This window comes from Pleurodeles waltl, chromosome 6, assembly GCF_031143425.1.
Source record: "Pleurodeles waltl isolate 20211129_DDA chromosome 6, aPleWal1.hap1.20221129, whole genome shotgun sequence".
In the NCBI taxonomy this organism is placed as follows: Eukaryota; Metazoa; Chordata; class Amphibia; order Caudata; family Salamandridae; genus Pleurodeles; species Pleurodeles waltl.
The window spans coordinates 1437684226-1437699405 of NC_090445.1; the positions used below are offsets into that span (position 1 = coordinate 1437684226).

At 49.9% G+C, this 15180-nt stretch overlaps 1 protein-coding gene across 1 annotated transcript in view; it reads right to left on the reverse strand.

The window, feature by feature from the left end:
• LOC138300931 (inhibitor of nuclear factor kappa-B kinase subunit alpha-like) overlaps positions 1-15180 on the reverse strand; it is a 417875-nt gene that overhangs the window by 80858 nt on the left and 321837 nt on the right. The window lies entirely within an intron of this gene.

Sequence of the window (15180 nt, forward strand, 5' to 3'; positions counted from 1 at the left end):
CTATGGCTCCTATGAAAAGGCAGAATGGATATTTGTTACATTTGTAAAGGTGAACCGACCTGTCAAACTCCAGTCAGGCCCCATGTTTTTACTTCTTAAGAAATCAAAGTACTCCCAACTTTCAAAATTAATCAATAAAATAATCCCCCATATGTATATGGTGCCATGATCCCACTGAGGGACTTTATCAGAGTAGTTACTATTATGTCATTGATGAGGAAAGGCATAATCTTAAAACGACAAAGCAGAAGTTCTCTTTGGAGAGTTTCTCAGATTAAGAGATGTTGTGGTTTATATGTCGTTTTTTTTTAACAGGGCATGCCTAATGTATCTCGGGGAGAGATTTTTGTCAGCAAATTCAAAGGACTGCTGTACCAAGGAAACAAAGCTAGACTAATGAGGCATTTTATTTCCATACGGAAGTGTTGGTTCTGTAAAAAGGTGGAACTGAATTTTGGTACTGAACCAGAGTCATGGTGAATCACAATTAAGAGTAGGTGGATAAGGGGAACTCTCATTTGTATAAAAAGCAACGCGTATTACAGGAGGTTGCAGGGATAACGATTGGGGCAATGGGTGCTAAACAGTTTTTCCAAAGACTAAGTTCACACAAAAAAAGGCCATTTTAAATCTAGTATATACTTCTATGACCATTCCCTTCTCTGCTCTTGAGAGTTTGTGTTCAAAATAAATAAAAAACAAACGTTGGAAGCTCTCTTATAAGCAAGGCATAAGGATGACATTGCATTGCACAGAAGAAATAAATAGAACTTGCAAGTAACTCTGGTTTTTCCATTTAATACGCTGCAAGCTCTTGTTGATTCAAGAAGTTGAATCTGGAATATGAAACAGATTTGGAATTCTGAAAAACAACCCAGAGGGACAGAGAGATAGAAGGGGGTGCCTCTAACCAGTCTCCAAAGAAATTGGGAAAGGTGAGTTGGGAAGGCAGTGATGTAGGTAGCTGGCTCTGTATTTACTATACCAAAGGCTGGCAGGAAGGAGAGGCGCTCGCTAGACGTTGCTGGACCATCGATCAGATGGAGGAGTACTTTTAGGTGTCAGGAATTTCATCAGATCTGATTGTGGTCAGGGGAGCCTCTGAATTCAGGCTTCAGGCATTGTTGGGGGGGAGGGGGTGGGAGCAACCCAGGATGGACTTGAGGTCTGAATCACCTGGTGACCTTCTCTGGACCGGTGCTGACGTGCAGGTGTGGGGTGCAGAGTGGACAGGACTCGCGGATCGGGGTGGTTCTTGAGTCCTTTTGGTGATTTCTTTTTGACAGGGCCGCTGTCCTTGGGAGTTCTTGGTCCTCTGCTGGGCATACATTCCTCTGTGGGGTTGTAGAGGTCGCTGGTCCCACAGGATGCATCTCCTTCTTGGAGCAGGGGTCTTTGAAGCTGCAGACAGGCCGGTAGGGCTGGGGCCAAGTCAGTTGTTTCCTGGAGTCTTCACTGCTGGGGTTGACTTAGCAGTCCTTCTTGAATTTGCTAGGAATCTGGTAAGTGAGGTTAGGGAGAGCCCCTAAATATTAGATTTCAGTATGTGACATGGGTCAGAGGGCAGTAGCCAATGGCTACTGTTCCTGAAGGTGGCTACAGCCTTCTGGTGTCCACTCCTTTTGGGGAGGTAGGGCACATCCCTAACCCTATTGGTCCCTACCCTCCAAAACAAGATGGGGGATTCTGCAAGCAGGGGGGCACTTCAGCACTCGACACCATAGGGGTGGTCCTAGCTGCAGTGGTCACTCCTCCCTGTTTTACCTAATTTTCCCACCAGACCTGCTGCCAAAAGTGAGGCTTGATCCAGGGGGCGGGCATCTCCACTAGCTGGAGTGCCCTGGGGTACTGTAACAGGAGGCCTGAGCCTTTGAGGCTCACCACCAAGTGTTACAGTTCCTTCTGGGGGAGAATGAAGCACCTCCATCCAGAGCAGGCTTTGTTTCTGACCCAAGAGTGCAAAAAGACTCTCATCCCATGGGGTCAGAAGCTTGTCTGTTAGTGGTAGACTGGCACCGACAGGCCAGCCCTCCACTAAAGGGTTGGGTAAAATTCAGGGGGCATCTTTAAGATTCCCTCTGTGTGCATTTTACAATAAATCCAACACAAGCATCAGTGTGGTTTTATTGTGCTGAGAAGTTTGATACCAAACTTCCCAGACATCACTGAAGCCATCATGGAGCTGTGGAGTTTGTAATGAAAAACTCCCAGCCCATGAACTTAGTATGGCCACACTGCACTTATGTCTAAGAATGGACTTAGGCACTGTAGGGGCATATTGCTCATGCAGCTATGCCCTCACCTTTGGTATAGTGCCCCCTGCCTTAGGGCTGAAAGGCCTGCTAGAGGGGTCACTTACCTATGCCATAGGCAGTGGGTTGTGGGCATGGTAACCTGAGAGAAATGCCATGGCAACTTTACCTTTTTCTCCCCACAAAGACACACAATCTGCAATGGCAGTGTGCATATGTTTGGTGAAGGGTCCCTTAGGGTGGCACAATACAGGCTGCAGCCCTTAGAGACGCTCCCTGGCCACAGAGCCCTTGGTACCACTGATACTTTTTACAAGGAACTTAGCTGTGTGCCAATTGTGGGAACAATGGTACAGTTTTGTGAAAGAACACAGGTGCTGGGGCTTGGTTAGCAGGATCTCAGCACACACTCGGTCAAGTTAGCATCGGATATAAGGCAAAAAGTGTGTGGGGGGGGTACTGTAAACAAGGGTCTATTTTCCTACAAGAGGGTCTTGGAGAGAGCAGCTGATTTTTTGGGAGGAGGGGTGAGGTGTTCAGGTTTCTGTAAAGCTTAGTCCAGCATTTTAGAAGTACAAGGTATGGCTTTTAATGAAATTTGGACAGCACTGTGACCCATCACTATCAATTCAGAAAATTCAAACAAGAGTTTTCACAAAAAAATCACTGGAAAGATATTTCATATGGTTGAGTTTGCTGTTTTTCCTTCTTAAATATATATTTTATATAAATAGCAGTTTACCGTTTTTGTGTCATGCATTATGGAAGAAGATGAGGGCATAGTTCCTTTTCTTTCAAAAAATGGTTATTCTAAACACTACCAAGTAGCTGTGTGGAAGAAGTGCTGCTACTGTAAAGGCAGGGGATAGGTTACAAAATCTATGTAGGGCTAAAGTTATTGAATTTCTCCATCACAGAATTAAAGTGGAACCCGGAGATTCTGAAGAACAAGTTATTTACCTTTAGTAACACCTTATCTGGTAAAGACTATCTATATTCCTTACCCTGAATATTCCCCAAGCGTCAGACTAGATGAGGAAAATCTTAGACTGTACCTCTCTGCGCCAGTAGGTGGTGTTAATCGGCTCCGCATTGCCCATACCAGAAGTGAAGCGCGCAGTGCCTATATAGGCACCACACCAGGGCATTTTCACAACAGGACCATAGAACCATGTCAGAAGGCTGATGGATCAGTGTGAAAATACTACAGACCTACAGGGACATTTCTAGTCAAAACGATTCACAGCAGCAGGGAGGGTGGGAGGATCAGTAGGGAATCTGCAGCTAGATAGAGTCTCTATCAGATAAGGTGTTACCGAAGGAAAGTAACTGGTTCATCTGATAGAGACATAAAGCAGAAGATTCTTTACCTTAGATTAGATACCTAAGTAATATCTCCCAAGAGGCGGTTTTGCTAAGAGGCTCAGAAAAAAAGTTGTGGAAGACCGAATGGGCAACGTGCCCATCAGGATGGACCTGGCTGTCAAGGCAATAGTGTTTTGTAAACGTGTGCAGAGAAGCCCACTTCCCGCCTGATAGATTTTCAGGACAGTGACTCCACAAGTTTACACAGCAGTAGCAGCCTTGGCCATGGTGGAGTGACCTTCCCCGCCCTCAGGGGGCTGCTACTTTACCAGTGCTTAGCAGAGATTGTTGGTTTCTGCACTGCTTTCCCTTTCTTTGTTCTGATGAACCAAAGGAAGGGGGGACCATCCACCCAGTGTTTGCTAGTGTGATTGATACAGAAGGACTCTTTGTGGTTCCAAGTGATAGAGTCTTTCCTTCTCTATAGAAAGGTGAGGCGGAGTGAAGAAGGTTTGCACCGTGATGCTTTGGTCGACGTGGAAAGGAGTTACCACCCTTGATAGAAAAGAGGCGTGGATAAGGAGAACCAGTTTGTCTAGGAAGAAGTTGGTGTAAGGTGGGTTTAAAGAGAGCACCTGTAGCTCGCTAACTCTCCTGGCCAACGTAAAGTCCACCAAGAAGACAGTTTTATAGTCAAGCGACATAGAGAGCAGCTATGCAAGGGCTCGAAGGGTGAACACATCAAGAAGGTTAAGACCAAATTAAGGTACCATTTTTACAAAAACATGCTGATGTCCTTTCAGAGAATGAGTCACAACAGGTGACTTGAACAGGGAGGGCAGATCCGGCAACAGCAACAAAGCCGATATGGTAGAAAGATACCCTTTAACTGGGTCCAAAGCAAAACCTTCCCGGGCTCCAAGCCACACTCTGGTGCAAACAGCAGGCATATAGTTTTTTGTTGATGGACACCTGGCTGTCAGTATGACTTCACAGATGTCTGAAGGGAGATTAAGAACAGTCAACTGCTGCTGTTCAATATCTACGCATGAAGGCGCGGAGTGTGCACTGGTTCAGGTGTAGAACCCTACCTTGTTGTTGCCTTTGGAGATCCTCCTAAGCGGGCAGCCTGATGACAGGACCGATGCTCAGGAGTTCGGAAGACCTTATTCTCAGTGGCCTATCCGGAGCCACAAGGATTACTTGGGCCCAAATGTTCCTGATCTTGAAAAACCTGGACAGGAATGGAATCAGCAGAAAGGTGTATAGGAGTCCTGAGCTCCACCCAAAACGAAATGCATTTCCAAGCAAGAGCCCTGTTAGAAACATCAATGCACAATAGTGCAAACATTGCATGTTCTTGGCAGTGGTGGATAGGTCTAACCAAGGTTCTCCCTAGTCACGGAAGAGACCTTGTACCACACAGCTGGATGGAGACACCATGCGTAATCCACAAGGCATTGAGTTTGTCCGCTTTGGTGTTCAGAGAACCCACCAGGGGATGTATGACCAGGAAAATGTCCTGACGTTCCATCCATGTCCAGAGACAGGGCTCTTCATACAGGATCCATGACTCCACCCTGCCCAGTTTATTGCACAAGGCAGTGATGCGGTTTGCTAGCATGCTCCAGAACCAGACTACCCTTGATGAAAGAAAGGGAGGCGTTCATTGCCAAACAAGTCACTCTCAAGTTAAACAGGTTTATGTGGAGCTGAGACTCTGCTAGACTCCAGCGTCCTATGATCCCCACCTCTCCCAGATGGCTACTCCAACCCAGAAGGAACACATCTATCACCTGTAAACATGTCTCAGACCTGCCACTGCAGTGTCTGTGTGTGCAGTTTTAAACTGCCAAATCTACTTGGCAAGTGTACCCACTTGCCAGGCCTCAACCTTCCCTTTTACTACATGTAAGGCATCCGTATGTTAGGCCCTAGGTAGCCCCATGGGCAGGGTGCAGTGTATGTTTAAGGTAGAACATATACTAGTGTGTTTTATATGTCTTAACAGTGAAATACTGCCAAATTCGGTTTTCACTGTGCAAGGCCTAGCTCTCTCATAGGTTAACATGGGGGCTGCCTTTAAATATCCTTTAAGCGCAGATTCTCTTAAAGAGCAGATAAAAATGTGGAGTTTAGGGTCTCTGAGCTCACAATTTAAAAATATTTTTTTTTAGTGAAGTTAGTTTTTAGATTGTTAGTTTGAAAATGCCACTTTTAGAAAGTAGGCATTTTCTTGCTTAATCCATTCTGTGACTCTGCCTGTTTGTGGATTCCCCGTCTGGGTTAGTTTGACAGTTGTGCTGCTCACACCTCTCTTCTAGACAGTGACACAAAGGGGGCTGGGGTGTAGCCTGCATATCCTGATTAGCCATCTGTGCTGGAGGGGAGGAGTGGTCACTCACACCTGAAAGGACTGTGCCTGCCCTCACACAATGCCATCTCTGACCCCCTGGTGAGTGTCTGGGGTCTGGCCTGGACAAGGAAGGATCTTGCAAACACTTGAGACTTTGCTTTGAAGTTTGTCAACTTCAAAGGCAGAACTGGGTATAAGAAGAAGACCCAAAACCCCAGACTTTTAGAATCTCTCTGGAATCAAGAGGAACCTCTGCAAGGAGAAGAGCTGAATAGCTGAATGAGGAGTACTGTTCCTTTGCTGTGCTGCTTTGCTGGACCGGCATGCAGTTGCTGCTTCTGCCTGAAAAGAGTGCAAAGGGTGAACTTTCCTGTGTGTCCTGCTTGAGAAAATTCTCCAAGGGCTTGGAGTAAAGCTTGCCACCTGTTGGAAGTCTCAGGAAAACCAAAGACTTCAGTTTCCTCGACCTGCAGCACTGGGAACTGTGTGTTTTGTGCTGTTCAATAGGAGAAACCACTGCGACGCCACCAACGACTCCGCTGGCCTGCACCGTGACCTGCCGATGCTACACGGAGTCGCATTGCCCCGCGACCCTGGTCTCACCGACGCTGTCATCGAATGACTTCACCGAGCTGCTGCGCGCACTGCGACCTGTGGGTCCCGCACTCTGGTATCGCCTGCTCACACTGCAGCCTGGGCATCCCCGACGCCACCACTCCTGCTGACACCGGCACTGCTGGCTGCAACGTGGCCTGTGGACACCGCTCGTGAGGTACACGAAGCACTGTCTCGTCCCGCATCGCAGCCCCGGTCCACAGACGCCAGCACCATCGGCTCCTGTGTCATCACCAGGTATCCTGCCTGCACCGTGGCCTGTGGACACCGCTCGTTAGGGTCACGAAGCACCGTCCCGTCCCACACCGCTGGCTTGGGCCTACAGACGACAGCGCTTCAGCAATGACGACGCCACTGCCTGCACCGTGACCTGTGGACACAGCATGTCGCACCGACCCGCTTCACAACGCAGCCCTGGTCTCACCGACGCCGCTGGATGCCGTCACCGAGCCGCTGCCTGTACGTGGATTGTGGGCACCGCACGTCACATCGTCCCGCTTCGCACCGCAGCCCCAACGCCATCCACACCGGCGCACCTGACTTTATCAGCTTGGAGTTCGATCTGCAACGCGTGTGCCCTCAAGGGCCCGAGGATGCCTGCACCGACTCCGGAACCGACACTGCAACGTCAGCGGCGCCGTTCTCCGTAGCTCACCTCGAGGATCACGATGCCCTGCAAATCCAAGGTACTGTTTGCGGGTCTTCCTGACACCGTAGCTGGCCCGCAACGCTGTGACCGGCCTGAACTGTTGGTTTTGTTGATCACGACGCCGTGATAGCCTCAGGTGGAGCTATCGACTTCAAGGAACTGTAGTTTGGAGTAAATCTTGCAGAATTCATATTTTTCTTACTGTATGCTGGATTTTTATCCTATTTGGTCTTGTTTTATATAGATAAATATTGGCTATTCTTTTAAAACTGGTATGGTGTCCCTTTATAGTGTTTTCACGTATTACTGTGTGTTATGTGCAAATGCTTTACATATTGCTTCTGAGATAAGCCTGACTGCTCGTGCCAAGCTACCAAGGGGGTGAGCAGGGGTTATCTGAGCGGGTATCTTCCTTATCCTGACTAGAGTGAGGGTCCCTACTTGGACAGGGTGCAAACCGACTGCCAACTAGAGACCCCATTTCTAACACCCACTATGAACAGCAGATAATGCTTTGGGCCGGCAGGATGGGAATATGGAAATATGCACCCTCAAAGTCCAGCACTACCATTCAGTCTCCAGAGCAGACCTGAGTCAACATAAGCATCTTGAATTCCTCCTTTCTTAGGAAGAAGTTTAGAGTGTGCAGGTCTAGTATAAGCCAGGGCCCTCTATTCTTCTTCAGCACAAGAAAGTGGCAGAAATAGCAAACACAACCTACTTCTAATGATGGCACCCTCTGGCTGGCTCCTTGGCCAAAAGAGCCTTCACTCTGACTTAACAGGGAGAGGTGACTATGTCAGCCAATTCAAGGACAGTGGCATGGGCGCCAAGATTTCTGTGAACAGAAGCACATAACCCCACTGAACAATCTGACGCACCAATCTGTCTGAGGTTATGGACTACCATTTGGGTAGGTGTTGCTTGATCCTACTGCTGACCCATTTTTTTCAGAAATCTTTTTTATTGTTATTTCAGTTATACCATAACAGTTTGATTCTATGATGACAATTATGAAACAGATATTCATAAGTGGTAGGCATTTTGCATATTAATGAGGATTAACAGCAAGTAGTAGGACATGTGTAATGGTATTAGCTAGAGCAATAGATGAAGTATTCAAACATATACATTACATTTTGCAGTCGTTGGGGTTCGCCTGAGTCTAAGTATGAGTGTTCCGTATGAGAAGAAATTGGGTCTCTGGGGTAAACACAGAGTGGTAGTCTTCTTATCTCTTCCTTTGACCTTTTGTTTAAGTGTATATGCAATTACAAAGGTATATATATATATATATAAATGCTGATCCTAAACTAGCAACAAATAAAAACAGTAACATTCTTAAACAATGGAGTACCTTATCTACAAGTATTTGATGATAGCATGACTGTGCCTACATGTTTTCATGTATTTTGGGGCCGTATTTTAGCTCCAGATGCCTAGTGTCTACCTTGTCTTGGTTTACATGTTTGGGATGGGAGTGCAACAATCGGTAAGCGTTCCGATGGCCTCCTCAGAGTGCCACCAGTTTTAGTTGGACGCTAGGCCGTCCTAAATACTAGTCTGTCTCCTCCGAATCAGAGCCTGTGTCTGGATTTTGTAAGTGTGCCAACATCGCCTCCCAGCTGTCTGATAGGGGGTATTTGCGCAGCCCAAGTGCATCTTCCCGCTTCAGTGCCACCCCCTCTGCGCCCGCCCAAATCGCAAATGACTGTTTCCAGGCCAATTCAATAGGTGCCTCTACAGATTTCCATCTGCGGGTTATCAGCCTTTTGGCCGTCACAGAACCCAAATCTAAAAATCTTGTGGTGGCCCTGTGACGCGGGCCTCAGGGGAATAAACCCAGTACGCAGGCCTCCCATGTGAACGATATTGTGCATGTTGTGCATGCTGATAAACAATCTACCACGGCTCTCCAGTAGATATGTAAGGAGGGGCAGGACCACAGCATGTGAATTATATCTGCATTGAGATGTTTGCAACGGGGACAAGCTGCTTCGCAACGAGAGAAATATCTGTTAATGCGAGCTGGCGTAAGGTATGCCCTATGGATAATGTAGAATTGTATAAGTCGAAATCTGGAGTTGCGAGGTATGGTAGTATGGCTAGAGAGAACAGTTTTCCACTGCGAGTCCGTGAAGGGAGTAGCCGATTCGCTCTCCCAGGCAGTACGCAGTGCGGCATGCTCCTGCATCATGTGAGTTCGCAGTGCATCCGTGAACCACCTGATCAGGTGCCTGCCCCGCCCCATTACCTGTATATATTGTATTAGTAGATGGGTTGGGGGGCAGTCGTTAAGTCTCCCCAGTCAGTCGATAAAGATCGCAATAGTGAGTTAGACAACAGAAACTGTCCTGCCGGAAGGCCCGCATCAGCGACCAAAGTTGGGAACAAAATCAGCTTGCCATCACTGTACAGATCGCCCAACGTGCGCAGATCCGCAGCATGCCACACCCGAAGCTCAGTTCCAGATGTGACTCCGGAGCTACGAGGTGTTCCCAGTAGGGCCAGGGTGAACAGGACAGTTCCCCTCGTGAGGCGCAGGGACCTGCGGTAGCAGCTGTGGGCCACCTTAAGGAAAAACTGCTCCGGCGCCGCCGAGAATGTGAGTGGGTGAAACAAGTGTGCTACCCGTGCGAGGGACCAGGGCCCAGCAGTAGTTGCCGTGTCAGGGAGATGAAGTCCCGCCAGCCATCTGGACACCCAGTGGAGCTGGGGTGCCAAATAATAGTGTTCCAGATTAGGTGCTGAGAGACCACCCTGCTCCAGTGGCATATAAAGGCCCTCATTACAACATTGGCGGTAAATCCCGCTTACCGCTGTGCAGAAGACCGACAACACACCGCTACGGCCGCGGAATTCCGCTACAGCTATTACGACCCATAGCTCGGAATCCGCCAAAATCCAGACACGTACACAAGTCTGCCACACCAAAGGTCAGTGATAAACTGCCGATAACAAAACCTCCACGTCACGCCAACAGGAATACGCCCACACTATCACGACCCACGAATCCACGCGGCGGTCTTTCAATCGCGGTAAACCATTGGCGGTACACACCGCCGCGCTCAAAATACACACACACATTTACAAAACACAACCACATTGGACAATTCGAAATACACACACCTGATACACATACACACACCAATCCCACACACTCAATACAATATAAAACACACACCCACATCACTCACAAACCCTTACGACCAGATTAGCGATAGAAGGCCAGAGAGAGAGACCACCATCAACAAACGAGCATCCACAGGCACTCAACACCATCACTCACACAACATCCACGCACCTCACACAACACACACAAACACATCCCCTCACACATCACAACACACACCACCTCACACATCACCCACACCACCCCATGGCACCGCAAAAACACCCCAGGTTTTCGGAGGAGGAGCTCGGGTCATGGTGGATGAAATCATCCAGGTAGAGCCACAGCTATTCGGATCACAGGTGCAGCACACCTCCATAGCTAGGAAGATGGAGCTATGGCGCAGAATCGTGGAGAGGGTCAACGCAGTGGGACAGCATCCAAGAACACGGGATGACATCAGGAAGAGGTGGAAAGACCTACGGGGGAAGGTGCGTTCTGTGGTCTCAAGACACCACATTGCAGTTCAGAGGTCTGGCGGCGGACCCCCACCTCCTCCCCCACAACTAACAACATGGGAGGAGCAGGTCTTGGCTATACTGCATCCTTAGGGCCTTTCAGGAGTAGCAGGAGGAATGGACTCTGGTAAGTCAAATCTTTAACTACCATATCCCCCACCCTACCTGCATGCTATCACATACCCCCACCCTCGCCCTCATCACTCCAACTCCTCACATATGTCCCATTATCACAAACCATCACCAAAGCATGTCCACTACAGATACCCACACAGACCCCAAAACAATTATCACACAAGGTCCTACACAAGAATGTTAGCACTGGGGTACAGGGTCACCCACCCATTGCACACCATGGCACACACAGATGCAATAATCATGCCTTTACACCCCTGCAGGAGCCCTACCCAACATCACCGGACAGGAGGTTCCAGACATGTCCAACCCCCCACAGAAGAGGCCTACAGTGATGACAGCAGCTCTGTCCAACTGGATCTAGATGACCAGCCCGGCCCATCTGGGACCTCGGGACAGTCAGTTCCCCTGACACAGTCACAGGCCACCACAGAGACTCCCCCCTCAGGAAACACCAGCACAGCACCCACCCAGAGGGCCCATACCTCTGTCCCAGGACACGTCAAGCAGCAGTGTGTCCACCACTACAGGGAATCCAGGCAAACCCACGACCCCAAGAACAGCAGGGACCCGGGGGAAGTGGAAGTGGGCACACGGTTCAGGGGACAGAGGCCCAGGAAAACCTGGGAACTGGGAGGTCTGCTGTGCGACAGGGGGAGGACAGGCCCAGGGAACCCACTCTCCACGAGGCCCTCTCCAACATCATGGGAGCGTACCATCATTCCCGGGAGACGATGACAACGGTACTGGCCAAGTTTCAGGAGACCCAGCGGCTGCAGGAGGAACAGTATTTGGGGTTCAGGGACGCACTCAAATCCATCAACACCACCCTGGGCACCATTTAAGGGGTGCTGAAGGACCTTGTGAACACCAGGAGGGACACTGTGGCACAACAAGGGGCCCCTGACACTATCCTGGACGATGAACTGCCCACCACCTCCACCGGCACTAGTGGAGAGGAGGCACTGCCACAGGACCACGACACCAGCACCCCACAGCTTGCAGATGGAGAACCACCCCGCAAGCGGTCCCTGAGATCCAGGACAAAGACAGAGAACAATGCCAAGAACCCCGCCAAGAAATGAGACAACCCTGAATGTCATCCTACTGTCCCACTTTGTCACCCTGTCCATCCTTAAAATGCCCTAGCTCCACTTCCTCTGCCCCTTTGGACAATGCACCTGTGAGACTAATAACTGGACTCTGCCATGGACATTCCTCCACCATCACCCCTGACCATTTTACAACCCCCTCCACTATTTAGCACTTAAATAAACACCCTTGAATCACAAAACAATCTGGAATCAGTCTGTGCTTTCACAAATGTGTATTTGCAATAACTGAGGAAAATAGCAATGTCCATTCTATTGTCAACATACCTATGTCACACAGCTCTAGTCCATGAGGTAACATAGCAGAGGTCACACAGTGGGAGCCACATCTGTTAAATGAAAAGGCAAGGTGACAATTCAGGGTCCATACACTGGGTGAAAGTGACAGACAGATGATAGGTCTAACAATTTTATCAGATGTAGGAGGCAGTGATGTCTTCTTACCTGTGTCTCACTGGAAGTATTGCTGGATCACGTTGTTTCTGTTGTCTATGTCCTCTTCTTCTGCCTCCTCTTCTTCACTGTCCACAGGCTCCACAGCTGCCACAAGACCTCCTCCTGGACCATCCTCCTGCAGAAAAGGCACCTGTCGTCGCAAAGCCAAGTTGTGCAGCATACAGCAGGCCACGATGATCTGGCACACCTTCTTTGGTGAGTAGTATAGGGAACCACCTGTCCTATGGAGGCACTGGAACCTGGCCTTCAGGAGGCCGAAGATCCTTTCTATCACTCTCCTAGTTCGCCCATGTGCATCATTGTAGCGTTCCTCTGCCCTTGTCCTGGGATTTCTCACTGGGGTCAGTAGCCATGACAGGTTGGGGTAACCAGAGTCACCTGCAAATGTCGAGGGAAATCTGTTAGACACACACTAACCCTTAGGGACAACCCCATACCCAGACAACTATTCACAGGGTATAGGGTCCTTGTCCTCACCTATTAGCCACACACGGTGCCTCTGGACTTGCCCCATCACATAAGGGATGCTGCTATTCCTCAGAATGTAAACGTCATGCACTGAGCCAGGAAACTTGGCGTTCACATGGGAGATATACTGGTCGGCCAAACACACCATCTGCACATTCATTGAATGGTAGCTCTTCCGGTTTCTGTACACCTGTCCACTCCTTGGGGGGGGGGGGGGGGGAACCAAGGCCACTTGTGTCCCATCAATGGCACCTATGATGTTGGGGATATGTCCCAGGGCATAGAAGTCACCTTCACTGTAGGCAAATCCTCCACCTGAGGGAACACGATGTAGCTGCGCATGTGTCTCAGCAGGGCAGACAACACTCTGGACAACACGTTGAAGAACATAGGCTGGGACATCCCTGATGCATTGGTCACTGTTGTTTGAAAAGACCCACTTGCCAGGAAATGGAGTACTGACAGGACCTGCACTAGAGGGGGGATTCCTGTGGGATGGCGGATAGCTGACATCAGGCCTGGCTCCAACTGGGCACACAGTTCCTGAATTGTGGCACGATCAAGTCTGTGGCTGACTATTACATGTCTCGCTTCCATTGTCGACAGGTCCACCAGCGGTCTGTACACTGGAGGATTCCGCCATCTCCTCACCTGCCCCAGTGGACGTGCCCTATGGATGAGAACAGCGAGCACAGAGTCAGCCAACACTGAGGTAGTAAAAAAAACAATTTTATTGCACACATTTGTCAATACGCTATGTGCCTGTCTCTGTGTTTAGGCAAGGCCTATATATGTGTGACGCATCGAAACTTAATGCCATGTGGCCCCCTGAAACGGCTGCTGCCTGACCTGTAATGTGGGACGAGGGGATATGAGGTAACTGCGCTGGCGTTCTACACCGTCGCGGTCGAAGACAGCAGCGCATTCCTGCATTGGTTAACATTGGGCCCTATGGGTTCCAGGAGCCAATGATGATGTACGCCGGCGGTGACGGTACGCACCGCTGCGGACGTGACCGGCATTTTCTGTCTGTTCACTCACTTGATCCCTGATCTTTGACCGGAGAGGACCTACACTGCAAGTGCTGCCGTGACCTCAGTCTGGAAGCGTCGATGGCTCATGTGTCTGGGGAAAGGGCCCCTGCCTTCGCATCGGAGGAGTTGGATAAACTAGTGGATTGGGTCCTCCCCCAGTACACGCTACTCTATGGTCCTCCAGACAAACCAGATGAGTACCCTGTGAGCATGCTGTATGGGCAATGCCTGTTTGGAGTGGTGTGGATGGAAGATATGGGTGGGGGCGGGGGTGGGGGGAGATGAGGCCTGCATGATCGGACGGTGAGTGTATGTGCGTCAGGGCAAGAGTGGGAACGTGGGACAATGACTGTGATGGTCCGGACGGTTAAAGTTTTACATTTTCCCCTGTACTATTCCTCTAGGTCAGTGCCCACCAGAAGAAGGATATTTGGCGTGCCATCCCCAAGGACGTCCGGACCCTGGGGGTCCACCACAGACAGAGCACTCACTGCCGTAAAAGAAGGGAGGACATTCGCCGCTGGAGCAAGAAGATGGCGGAGGCCCAGCTGGGGATGGCCTCCCAACGTGGGAGCGGTGCCCGTCGCACCATGACCCCCCCTGATGTTCCGGATCTTGGTGGTGGCGTATCCGGAGTTGGATGGGCGCTTGAGGGCATCACAGCAGCCACAAGGGGGAGAGTATCGTCACATCCATCTGACTCTGCGCGCATTAGAGGTGTCTGGGTGGGGGAGCAGGGCAGTGGGTTCCCCTAGGCTAGGGCGAGCTTTGTAGGCAAGGACGGTTTGTGAGGCAGGCTAAGTGGCACTCCATCCCCACCAGTGGTAAGAGCCATCTACACCTAGTCAGGCTCCTGTGATTTCCATGTGTGCAGCAATCTGGCATAGGCCATGTACCCCATGTCCCTGTGGTTTATTAGGGAACTCTAAGTGCATGGCATAGTGCAGAGGGCTGCTGTGTCTGTAGTGTCCACCGACGGTAGCCATATTGTATGCACTGAACAGGTCTCTCTCCCCCCCCCCCCTTTTTGTGGTCTCCCTGCTCTTGTGTGCATTAGCATCATCAGGCGGAGGAGCTGTGCCACCGGAGCAGGACGGAGCTGCATCCCACATGGCCCTGGAGGGTGAGACAATGGAGTCTGAAGTCACCAGTTGGACGGAGGGCGAGG